At 35.8% G+C, this 12,848-nt stretch overlaps 1 long non-coding RNA gene and 1 pseudogene across 2 annotated transcripts in view; both read left to right on the top strand.

The window, feature by feature from the left end:
- LOC306646644 overlaps window positions 1–12,848 on the top strand; it is a 982,690-nt gene that overhangs the window by 777,803 nt on the left and 192,039 nt on the right. The window lies entirely within an intron of this gene.
- Window positions 4,376–6,579, top strand: LOC306646362 (ADP-ribosylation factor-like protein 6-interacting protein 1; annotated as a pseudogene). Its single transcript has one exon. The product of its transcript is annotated as an ADP-ribosylation factor-like protein 6-interacting protein 1 (transcript).

The raw sequence follows: 12,848 nt of genomic DNA, 5'->3' as shown, positions 1-12,848 counted from the left end.
ACTTCAAATTTACTACTTTATTGATGGAAATATTTGAGATAATATTATGAAGTGATTAGGAAACAGAGCAAGGTTGACACTCTAAAAATTTCCACTTTGAAAGTTCAATGTTCAACTGGAATGCTCTGTTTATGAAAGAAAAATCCACGGAGTTTAATAACAAAGCAAGTATCTGGTAGAAAAGTATCAGATCATACAAAAGATTTTCATTCATAAACTGTTCTTTCATATTACCAAAACTAAATAGTAACATTCCCTAAGTATTATTTTGGTGCGATTCTTAAATTGATAAGCCACCTAGTTATTTTTACTGTTTTCTATTTCATTACTGTTTTGTATTGTTTTGTTTTTCACAGTATTTAATAATGTGGGGTGTTGACTTCACTCAATTGGTTAGATTCCATAAAAACTGGCTATATATTTGTTATTTAAGAATAAAGCATAGCATGTATGAGTCAATCACTAATTTTTAAGTGTTTGTGATCTTATAATTTTTCATTTTAATATTATGTGTCAGACAAATATAAGCCCAACAAGCAATAAGTATTTACTAAATGTCTTTCTAATATTGTTTCTGTGTTTCTCAAACTATTCCCACATTTGAAATAACTTCTTTTTTTAATTCCCATTCCCTTCCTTTATGTGCATTTCCTGACTATATCCTTGCAAAGACAATTTTCTATTTCAAACTGTCTTCAGAGAATGTGGGAAAGATACGTGCACTACATCCTTGTACTTATCCACTGCTTTAAACACAAAACCAATGCCCATGTATCTATGAATTCTATTCCTCGTAGTTGTATAAATGGGACATAAACTTTTTTATACAATGCCCATTATGTTATTATTCCAGTAACCCAGAACACAAACCAACACCTAATAGACTTCTCAAGGGATTCAACATTAATCCTCTTCTTTCATTATGTAAAAATTTTATGTGCAAAATCTCCCTTTTGTCTCAAAATCAAATGAAGACACTTAAATCTCTTTATTTGCAACACTTGTGTTCCACATTGAATGCAAACTGACTGTCTCTTTATCAGAGAAACATATACATTAACTTTCTACTAGTTCTATTCATATGGACTATGCTGTCACACACTGCTTCCAGGTCTGTGCTACTGATGTTTACTTGTCCAACAAATATGTGCTTTTGGGAGATCTAAGATGGTGGACTAGAGGAAGGGTGTGTTCCTTGTAGCTCCCTAATGCCGGATTCAAGCAGAGGATATCTGTTTCTCCGTGAGGCAGTTTTTGCTGCTTATCGATCCCCTGGTGTTTACCCCATTTGTCTGCTGTGATGACCTGCAATCTGCCAGCATATCGACGCCTTTTTTGAGAGAATATTGCTCACTGTCAGGCGTCTATCATCCACCATTTGCTTGCCTCTCTCCTGTCCATCGCCTACCTTAACCCTATCCATCACCCAACGCTTGAGGTTCACTCCCGATCATCCAACAGCTGCCAGCAGACTGACCGCAGACCGCCAGTGGAGCACCAGCTGCCTGCTGTCACCTGGAAGTTCACTGTCACAGTACCTGCAGGTTTGATTACACGTGGCTGCTGCCATTTTGAGACAACAGCCAGGCCCTGTAGGACCCCTGGCTGGACTGACTGAGCCCCATCTCCAGGATCCCTCAGCCCGACTGATCACTCCCTGCCTCTGGGGCCCTCACATCAACTGACTGCTCCTGGCTGCCAGGACCCCCATACCAACTGACTGTGCCCTATCACCAGGAACCCAGACCAACTGATTGCACCAGGCCTCCAGGATCCCACAACTACACCAAACACACTGGACCTCCAGGACCCCTGCTGGACCAACTGCATCCCATCTCCAGGACCTCCAGCTGACCATGTCCACTACTGAGCTGTAGCTCCCCATTTGCCAACACATTTCAAAGTCAGAGCGACCATCTTGGATAATCCTGGAAGCAGCAGCTCAGATCCTTGGGTGGGGCAAATCCCATCCTGTGATGCCTGCTGGAGGCTTGAAGCTCATTGTCAGGTACCTCTCATGCATCAGGCTACTGAACACTGGGAGGTTTCATTAGTATATGACTGTTATACAGTAGATTTTCTTCTTTCTCCTTTTTAAAAACATTTAAGTTTTTATTTCTTTACTTTTCTTGCTTTCTTTTCCTTTTGTTTACCTGTTCCCTCAGAGTCTCTTTCTCACTTTTTTGCATGCTAACATCTGATTTCTTTTGATTACACTCTCACCCTTTCTATTTTCTAGAACTTCTGCATATTCTTTTCTTATCCCATTAACAACCATATTCTACATCCCTCTGCATCCTTTTGTCCTCCATTAGAAACTGCAGACCTTATTGCAAACCTGTTTGTTTTACCAAAGATAACATGTGAACTCATTTTGTTTATTATGACAATTTTGTTTTTGTCCCTATAGGGGCTATTTTGGTCTAGGATTGCATAGTGTCTGATTTGGGCACTGCTAATATTGATCTCCCATTAAAGAAATGGTTTGGGAAACCTATAGGGCCACTATAAGCGTATAGGGGGAAATGCACAATACCCCAGATCTGCACTGCTAGAGGAGAACATACATGAACAAAATGAAAAAAACAAGGGAAGAAAATGATCCAAACAAATCTAGATTCTATAGTAATAGAATCCAAGGACAGTATGTTAGAAGAAATGTCAGAAAACGACATCAGATTATACATGATTAAGATGATTCACGAAGCAAGGATGAGATAAGAGAGCAAATGCAGGCAATAAATGATAATACCAATAAGCTGAAAGAGCACCTGCAGGAAGCAAAAGATCATTTCAACAAAGAGATAGAGATTCTCAAAAACAAACAAACAAACAAACAAACAAACAAACGAAAATCCTTGAAATGAAGGAGAAAATAAATCAAATAAAAAGCTCAATGGAAAGCATCACCAACAGTCTAGACCACTTGGAAGACAGAACCTCAGACAATGAAGACAAAATATTTAATCTTGAAAAAAAAAGTTGCCCAAACATAGAAGATGGTGGGAAATCATGAACAGAATCTCCAAGAACTATGGGACATCATGAGAAGACCAAATTTAGGAATTATTGGGATTGAGGAAGGTACAGAGCAATCCAAAGAAATGAACAACCTATTCAATGAAATAACATCAGAGAATTTCCCAAACCTGAAAAATGAAATGGAAAATCAAATACAAGAGGCTTACAGAACACCGAATGCACAGAATCACAGCATATCCACACCAAGGCACATTATAATGAAAATGCCTAACATTCAAAATAAAGATAGGATTTTGAAGGCTGCAAGAGAAAATCATCACATTACATATGGGAGAGACCAATACGATTAGCAGCCAAATTCTCAACACAGACTCTAAAAGATAGAAGGGCCTAGACCAACATATTTCAAGCTCTGAAAGAACATGGTTGCCAACCGAGAATCCTATACCCAGCAAAACTAACCTTCAGATTTGAAGATGAAATAAAATCTTTCCATGATAAACAAAAGTTAAAAGAATTTACAAATAGAAAGCCTGCACTACAGAATGTTCTCAACAAAATATTCCATGAGGAGGAAATGAAAAACAACAATGGAGGTCAGCAAAGGAAGGAACTACTTTAGAGAAAAAGCATGCAAAGTAGAAACAAAGTCAACTTAAAAACCAAAAGTAAGCCAAATGACTGGGAATACAAATCATTTCTCAATAATAATTATAATAATTCTGAACGCTATAATGGCCTAAACTCCTCAATCAAAAGACACAGACTGGCAGAGTGGATTAAAAAGAAAGATCCAACAATATGCTGCCTGGAAGCGACTCATCTCATAGAAAAAGAAATCCACAGACTAAAGGTGAAAGGATGGGAAAAAAATCTACCACGCACATGGAGTCAGTAAAAAAGCGGGGGTTTCCATCCTTATATCAGATAAAGTGGACTTCAAGCCAAAGTTATTCAGAAGGGATAAAGAAGGACATTTCATACTGCTAAGGGAACCATAAATCAGGAAGACATAACGATAGTAAGTATTTATGCCCCAAACAATGGTGCATCCCCGTAGGTCAAACAAATCCTTCTCAATTTCAAGAATCACATAGACCACAACATAATAATTCTGGGCGACTTTAACGTACTGCTGTCACCACTGATAGATCTTCCAAACAAAATCCAACCAAAGAAACCATAGAACTCAGTAACACAATCAATAACCTAGACTTAATAGACATATATAGAACATTCCATTCATCAACGAGTGGATACACTTTCTTCTCAGCAGCACATGGAACCTTCTCGAAAATAGACCATGTGTTGGCACTCCAGTGGCGGTGCAGGTGTCGGAGGGAGGTAGACTCTGAGGGTGCTTCGCGCTCATTGAGACAGCATCTCAGGGACAATGGTGGAGGGAGATAATCGCAGCACCAACCTGCTGGCTGCAGAGACTGCGAATCTGGAAGAGCAGCTACAAGGAGGGGAGAAATGGTGCTGATGGCTGATAAAATTCTCCGATGGGAAAGAGCCTGGTTTCCACCTGCCATCATGGGTGTGGTTTCTTTGGTGTTTCTGATTATCTATTATTTGGATCCATCTGTTCTCTCTGGTGTTTCCTGTTTTGTGATGTATTTATGCTTGGCTGACTACCTTGTTCCCATTCTAGCACCTAGAATTTTTGGCTCCAATAAATGGACCACTGAACAACAGCAAAGGTTCCATGAAATTTGCAGCAATTTAGTGAAGACTCGATGCAGAGCTGTAGGCTGGTGGAAACGCCTCTTTACATTAAAGGAAGAAAAACCTAAAATGTACTTCATGACCATGATCATTTCTCTTGCTGCGGTTGCCTGGAATGGACAGCAAGTCCACAACCTGTTTCTCACCTACCTGATAGTGACTTTCTTACTGTTGCTTCCTGGACTGAACCAACATGGAATCATTTCGAAGTACATTGGAATGGCCAAAAGGGAGATAAACAAAATTCTCAAACAAAAAGAAAAGAAAAATAAATAATGCATCTGCTTTATTCCTGTGTTAATGGAGTATGCATCACCCCTGGGAACAGTTCCTACTATGCTGTTTGGATACTAAAATGTTACAGAAGTAGCTCTTGTTCTGCCTCACTCTGCCCTTAGTTCATAGAAATTCACACTTGCCAGGTAAGGCTTTGTGCATAGTGTCTTTGAGTCAGGTGTAGCTGGGTACATTTTCATCAGTTGGCCTTAAATGGACAACTCATTAATGAGTATGGCTGGTCTTGATTATTCTCACCCAGGGATAATTGAATTTTTACTTTTGACAACTTCCTTTAAAAAATAACAGTGGTGAATTTTACTTTTTAGTGAAATTAACAGTGTTGACATTTGTTTTAGCTAGGTGCAAGGTAGTGATCTGTGGCTGTGAGAAGCTGGATCTACTGTCTGCTTCACAGTTTGCTTAAAAAAACTGTCTGGCTTCATGAGTATAGAGACCAAGTTTACTACTTCTGAGAAAGAGACCAATTAATTAAGATTTGTTCTTTGTGCTGTTTTTTTGTTTGTTTGTTTTTCATGATGGGAGAAGAATCCCCATGGAATAAAATATAGCTAATTCCATGCCCTAGTTTGTACAGACTTCTCCCTTGTGCAAAACTTAAGCCATTTCTAGGAAACATTGATTCTTTGTTCCACAGGGAATCTGACAGGCTTAGAGCTACTGTTCCCTGCACCACTTGTTAGTAAACCCTTAAGTCTTTTTAACAGCAGACTTTCAAAAGATTGTACTTAGGATTTTTAGCATACTTAGCATTTCATGTTTTCAGCTGACTTAAAGTCCGTAGTAGATTAAGACTTGTGTTCGATACCTTTACTCCATGACTAGCTAAACAAAGACAAAAGTCTTTCTGTGTTTAGTCAAAATTCATTACAGTAGAGAAGAAAATAACCTAATTTTTAAGACCAGAGAAAGTCTTCAAGGGTAAACCTCAAATTCCCATTCTTTGGTTGTGGCCATTACTTGGTCCCCTTTGGTTTGGCATTGAAGATAGTGACTACATTGACGACTTTTTTCCTTCAATATTTCTTTGAAAAATTCTGGGGCTTTTGGTGAGAGCAGACACGTAGTGTGATAGCTGGCCTCTGGTCTACATAGATTTATGACTCTTTGGAAAGCTTGTCAGTCTTTCCTTCTCAGTAGCTAGAAATTTAGAGTAGTTGAAATCTGTAGGAATAAACCTTTGAGGGCCAAAAATGTGACATGTTGGGAACAATTCTTAAACTGATTAATTAGCTGTAATGTAGTTTTGTGAATTTATTGCACTGACACTGTAAAACCTGTACCTTGTGGTATCTCTGTTCCTAATTAAGTGTCGTTTTCTCCCTTCAATATTGCTGTAAACACCTGCACCTGGTAGTATATGTTCAATTCTTTTTTTAATGTTTCATATGACAACTACCTTAATTTTACATGTGTTTCCTCATTGTAAATAAGCCTGTTTTCCTATCTGGATTTTTTTTGTGTGAATACATGTTCTACCAATTAACTACTTTAGCAGTTTTAATCCTGTATTATTTCTTCTACTTTGTTTTGTGTAAAAGGGGAAAAATAAAAAAAAAATTAAAAGCTGAAAAAGAAAAAAAAGAAAAAAGAAAATAGACCATGTGTTATGCCACAAAGCAGCCCTTAGGAAATGCAAAAAAATAGAGATATTTCCTTGTGTTCTATCAGACTATAATGGACTGAGAGTAGAAATCAATGACAAAATAAAAACAGGAAATTACTCCAACACTTGGAGACTAAATAATATGCTATGGAATGAAACATGGATAACAAAAAATATCAGGGAGGAGATTAAAAATTTCTTAGAAATCAATGAGAATGATGATACAGCATATCAAAATCTCTGGGACACTATGAAAGTGGTACTAAGAGGAAAATTCATTGCATGGAGCACATTCCAGAAAAGAATGAAAAATCAACAATTAAAAGACCTAACATTACAGCTCAAAGCCCTAGAAAAAGAAGAACAGAATAACAGCAATAGTAGAAGAAGACAAGAAAGAATTAAAAACAGAGCTGAAATCAATGAAATTGAAACAAAAGAAACTATTCAAAAAATTGACATAACAAAAAGTTGGTTCTTTGAGAAAGTAAACAAAACAGATAAACCCTTAGGCACACTAACAAAGAGGAGAGAGAAGACTCAAATTACTAAAATACATGATGCAAAAGGAAATATCACAACAGACACCACTGAGATACAGAACATAATGAGAAGCTACTTTGAAAATCTGTATTCTAACAAAATAGAAACTACCAAAGAGATTGACAAATTTCTAGAGACATATGCTCCTTCCAAACTGAACCAGGAGGACATACACAATTTAAACAGATCAAAATGAAGCAATGAAATAGAAGAAGCCATTAAAAATCTACCATCCAAGAAAAGCCCAGGACCAGATGGATTCTCAGCCGAGTTCTACAAGACCTTCAAAGAAGAACTCATTCCAATACTTCTCAAAGTATTCCAGGAAATAGAAAAGGAGGGTACCCTACCGAACTCATTCTATGTAGGTAATATCACCCTCATACCCAAACCAGGAAAAGACACATCAAGGAAAGAAAATTTTACACCAATATCCTTGATGAACATAGATGCAAAGATCCTTAACAAAATATTGGCTAAGAGTATCCAAAAACATATTAAGAAAATTGTGCACACGATCAATTGGGGTTCATTCCTGGAATTCAAGGATGGTTCAACATTCGTAAATCAATAAACATAATCCATCATGTCAATAGACTTAAGGATAAGAATCATATCATTATTTCAATTGATGAAGAAAAAGCATTTGACAAAATACAACACCCCTTCATGCTCAAAACACTAGAAAAAATAGGGATAGTAGAAACATACCTGAACATTGTAAAGGCTATGTATGCTAAGCCCACGGCCAACATCATTCTTAATGGAGAAAAAGTGAAACCATTCCCTTTAAAAACAGGAACAAGACAGCGACGTTCTCTTTCACCACTTCTATTCAACATTGTCCTCGAAACTCTAGCCTGAGCAATTAGGCACACTAAAGAATTAAAGGGATACAAATAGGAAAAGAGGAACTTAAGCTGTCACTATTTGCAGATGACATGATTCTATATTTAGAGGATCCAAAAACCTCCTCCAGAAAACTTCTAGATCACATCAATGAAGTCAGCAAAATAGCAGGCTATAAAATCAACACACATATATCTACTTCATTTTTGTAAGCAAGCAACAAAAGAGCTGAAAGGGAAATGAGGAAAACAACTCCATTTGCAATAGCCTCAAAAAAATAAAATACTTGGGCATCAATCTAACCAAAGAGGTAAAAGATCTGAACGATGAAGACTACAAAACACTGAAGAAAGAAATTAAGGAAGACCTTAGAAGATGGTAAGATCTCCCATGTTCTTGGATAGGCAGAATTAATATTGTCAAAATGGCCATACTACCAAAAGTGCTATACAGATTCAATGCAATTCCAATTAAAATCCCAATGACATACCTCACAGAAATAGAGCAAGCAATTATGAAATGCATGTGGAAGAGTAAGAAACCCAGAATAGCTAAAGCAATCCTTAGCAGGAAGAATTAAACAGGAGGTATCACAATACCAGAACTTCAATTATACTACAAAGGAAGAGTAACAAAAACAGCATGGTATTGGCACCAAAATAGAGAAGTAGATCAATGGTACAGAATAGAGGACATGGACACAAACCCAAATAAATACATTTTTCTCATACTAGACCAAGGTGCCAAAAATATGCAATGGAGAAAAGATAGATTCTTCAACAAATGGTGCTGGGAAAACTGGAAATCCATATGCAACAGAATGAAACTAAACCCCTTTCTCTCACCCTGCACAAAACTCAACTCACAATGAATCAAGGACCTTGAAATCAGACCAGAGACCCTGCATCTTATAGAAGAAAAAGTAGGTCCACATCTTCACCTTGTTGACTTAGGATTGGACTTCCTTAACACGTCTTCCATAGCACAAGAAATAAAAGCAAGAATCAATAACTGGGGTAGATTCAAACTAAATAGCTTTCTCTCAGCAAAGAAAACTATCAGCAATGGGAAGAGAGAGCCTACAGAGTGGGAGAATAACTTTGCCACTCATACTTCAGATAGAGCACTAATTTCCAGAGTATATAAAGAACTCAAAAAACTCTACACGAAGAATACAAATAACCCAATCAACAAATGGGCTAAGGAAAGAAACAGACACTTCACAGAAGAAGATGTACAATCAACAAACATATGAAAAAATGTTCACCTTCTTTAGTAATAAGAGAAATGCAAATCAAAACTACCCTAAAATTCCATCTCACCCCAATTAGAATAGCGATTATCAAGAATACAAGGAACAGTAGGTGTTGGAGAGGATGTGGGGATAAAAGTTCACTCATACATTGCTGGTGTGGTTGCAAATTCGTGCAGCCACTCTAGAAAGCAATGTGGAGATTCCTTATAAAAGTTGGAATGGACCTACCATTTGACCCAGTTATCCCACTTCTCAGCCTATACCCAATGGACTTAAAATCAGCATACTACAGAGATACAGCCACATCAATGTTCATAGCAGTTCAATTCACAATAGCCAGACTATGGAACCAACCTAGATGTCCTTCAATTGATGAATGGATAAAGAAACTGTGGAATATATATACAATGGAATATTAGTCAGCTATAAAGAATAGTAAAATTATGGCATTTGCAGGCAAATGGATGAAATTGGAGAATATCATGGTAAGTAATTTAAGCCAATCTCAAAATTCCAAAAGAGGAATGATCTCACTGATAAGCAGATGATGACATTTAATGTGGGGTAGGAGGGGCACAAGAATGGAGGAAGGAGAGACTGTATAGAGGGAAAAGAGAGGTGGGAGGGGTGGGCGGAAGGAAAAAGTAACAGAATGAATCAAACATCATTACCCTGTGTAAATATATGAATATGCAAATGGTAAAAAAAACTCATCTTTTCTTCTCATTAGTAATAGATATGGAGAATGAAAAATCCCCAAGATAATGAGGCTTGCGAAAAAAAGGAGTGAAAGAGAAGGCTACGCACTGACAGCCTTCATCTTCAAGACATGTTTTCCAGGTGCCAGCTGCAGACAGGGAGAGTTGTTTTATCACCTTTAAAAGAAACAGTCTGTAGGAGATATTAATCTCCTTCAAAGTAAATCCTCTCTAGACACTGCCCACAGACCCCCACCTCAAAAAGTTCAAATTCCTGGGTGCCCAAGAAATCTGATATGCACATTATACCACCCCTCATAATAACCTATATAATCCCTTTCTTTGTTCAGTAGCTCATTTTCCACCAGGAAAGTGGGTCCACAGGTGCCATTTCATTCCTGCATTCCCCTGAATAAACAGCTGACTTGTGAAAAAAAAAGTGCTTTTGCTTTTAAATAATATTGAAATTACTTTCATGTAATTTAAAATCCTGTGAGTATTCTCTTCCATTACATCATTTCTGCACATGCTGAATGTTCTCCTTCCCTCACAAAACTTCTCAATGGTTTTACAAATATTGTCAGTATTATAAATAAAACAATATTTATATAAAGCCAAGAGACTCCAATGTGTGAGATGAACTAAGCATTTTACATATAATATATTTGTTTATTCTTCTCCCAGATTTTACATAATTACTCCTCTCTTTATAAGAGGAAACTGAGGCTGAAATTTTAATTTCTCAAGTTCACAGAGCTACAAATTGCTGTAAGTGTTCTAAGTTTTCCAGTGCAGTTCATCTAACATGTAATTTATTTTTGTTTTAGTCAAGCATTTTACTTGTACTTAATGGTAAATCTGTTTTTATACTCTACATATTCAAGTAAAGTTGGTCAAACAATTTGAAAGTGAAGAAACTTATGGTGACATATCAGTATGTTAGTCATCAGAGAAAAGATGTGAAAAATATTATTTGAACAATTAACTATATCAGCAGAAATTAATAGTAAGCAGAAAATGCAGGCAGATTTGTAAATTCAAAACTACAGTGATCAGAAATGTAACCGAACAGTTAAAAGAGCACAGAACAGCATCAAAAAACCACCATCATGGGACGTGGAAAATAATTGTCAACTGAACCTAGAATGGAAAATGCAGTAGAAAAGGTTCTGACTGGGAATTAAAGAATCCTACACATAGGTTACTTTTCTGAAGAAATCTATTTTATTTGCAAGACATTAAATCTATAAGAGAATGATTGTTAAATCATTGCAGTGCTTGTTAATGTGCCAGAAAACAATATGGTAAAAATCATACATGTATTGCTATTGAAAGGTACTCAATTCACATGAACACATTCTAATATAAAATTCTAAAACACCATCAGCGATGTCTTCAAATGAATTGTTGGATAGAAAACCAGAAACTGTTGACATACTACACAAAAATGTAATATTTCCCCTACATGCTTGAATTTCTCAATTACTGAGTTACATAAGATTAATTCAATATATATAGAAAAAATTAGAACTGTTTTAATTTAATTTTATTTTTTTTGGTGGTGGGGAGATGGATTGATTTCTAAGAAGGCAGTGGGATTAACAAGTACAGGCAAATTTTATTGGAAAATACTTGTTTAATTCAAGACTAATAATTCTAAATTATCTACTAAAATCTCTTAATTGGAAAATTAAAGAGAATATCTGCATATAATAAAGTAATGAAGGAGATTAGTCTCTGCAGCTACAAGTGAGGAACTAAGGCATAATTGAAGTATAAAATGATATTTTTTGTGTCATAGAGTAAACAGATGAGCTAATTCTTGCACTGAATAACTTGAGAGTCATTAAAACCTTAAGCAAATGGAAAAGGAAAAAAGAAAGAAAAAAGTGAGAACAAAATGATGAGGACATGTGCATAAGAACCAAAGAACCATTGGGTAAAAAAACATAAACAGTTATGAACGGGTCAAAAATGTTCTTCAAAAATTCATCTACATTGAAGAGTGCAAAATTGTAAAATAAATATATATCTTTAGTGAATTGAAAAATATAATGAAAATATTTAGAATGGGTTTTAAGTTAATGAATTTTAAAAATTCTAAAAAAGACTCTAAGTTTGCCAGATATTTGTGGCAAAAATCATATCATCATTTCTTTCCCATTTTATTATACAACAAAGAACACATCACATTTAAATATCCAAGGAAAAGTCTTTCAGTGGAATTTATTTAGACGTAGTTCTTGAGGATCAATTTTGATCAATTTTAGATCAGTTATCTATGCAAACTGATTACTTTTCTCATTTTATGCCAGTTAAAAAATTAATCAAAGAGCTGTTGATTCCCTACTTCAGAGGGTTAATAAAGTTTTCACTCTCATTAATCTTGTACATGTTAATATTCTGCACAGAGTCTATAAACAGAAATTCACTCAATAAGGGTGATTTTCTGGGAATCAAGGGGTAGCTGTTTCTGTTTGCTTTATAAACAAAGTGTTTGTTAACAGTAATTGGCATCATTTCTGAAAACAGACAATTTTGCAAGCAAGAAATATGCCTATGTTGGGAGTATTTCTTATAGGGGACTTTGAAGATAACATAAAAAAGTAAAATTTAGAGCAAAAATTTGCCTTGCAACCATATATTGCCATTAGTGAATGTGGAAAATAGCTGGGCCAAGCTAATTAGACAAAGAACAATATAATATATTTAGCCAAGAATATAAATGATATTTTAATGTTCTTTTAGAAAATAACTTTCCAGTCTATTCTATCTATCATTCCTAAGGATGATGTTTTCTATACTTCTTGACTTCAAAAGGTATTATATTTGAAATATTTACTTATCTGTAATTATGTTTTACAATACTTAGTTTTGAGATCACATGCAG

The sequence above is a fragment of the Sciurus vulgaris genome (genome assembly GCF_902686455.1).
Source record: "Sciurus vulgaris genome assembly, chromosome: 16".
In the NCBI taxonomy this organism is placed as follows: domain Eukaryota; kingdom Metazoa; phylum Chordata; class Mammalia; order Rodentia; family Sciuridae; genus Sciurus; species Sciurus vulgaris.
Note: the sequence above shows the minus strand (reverse complement) of the source record. Positions and strands in the feature narration are given on the sequence as shown.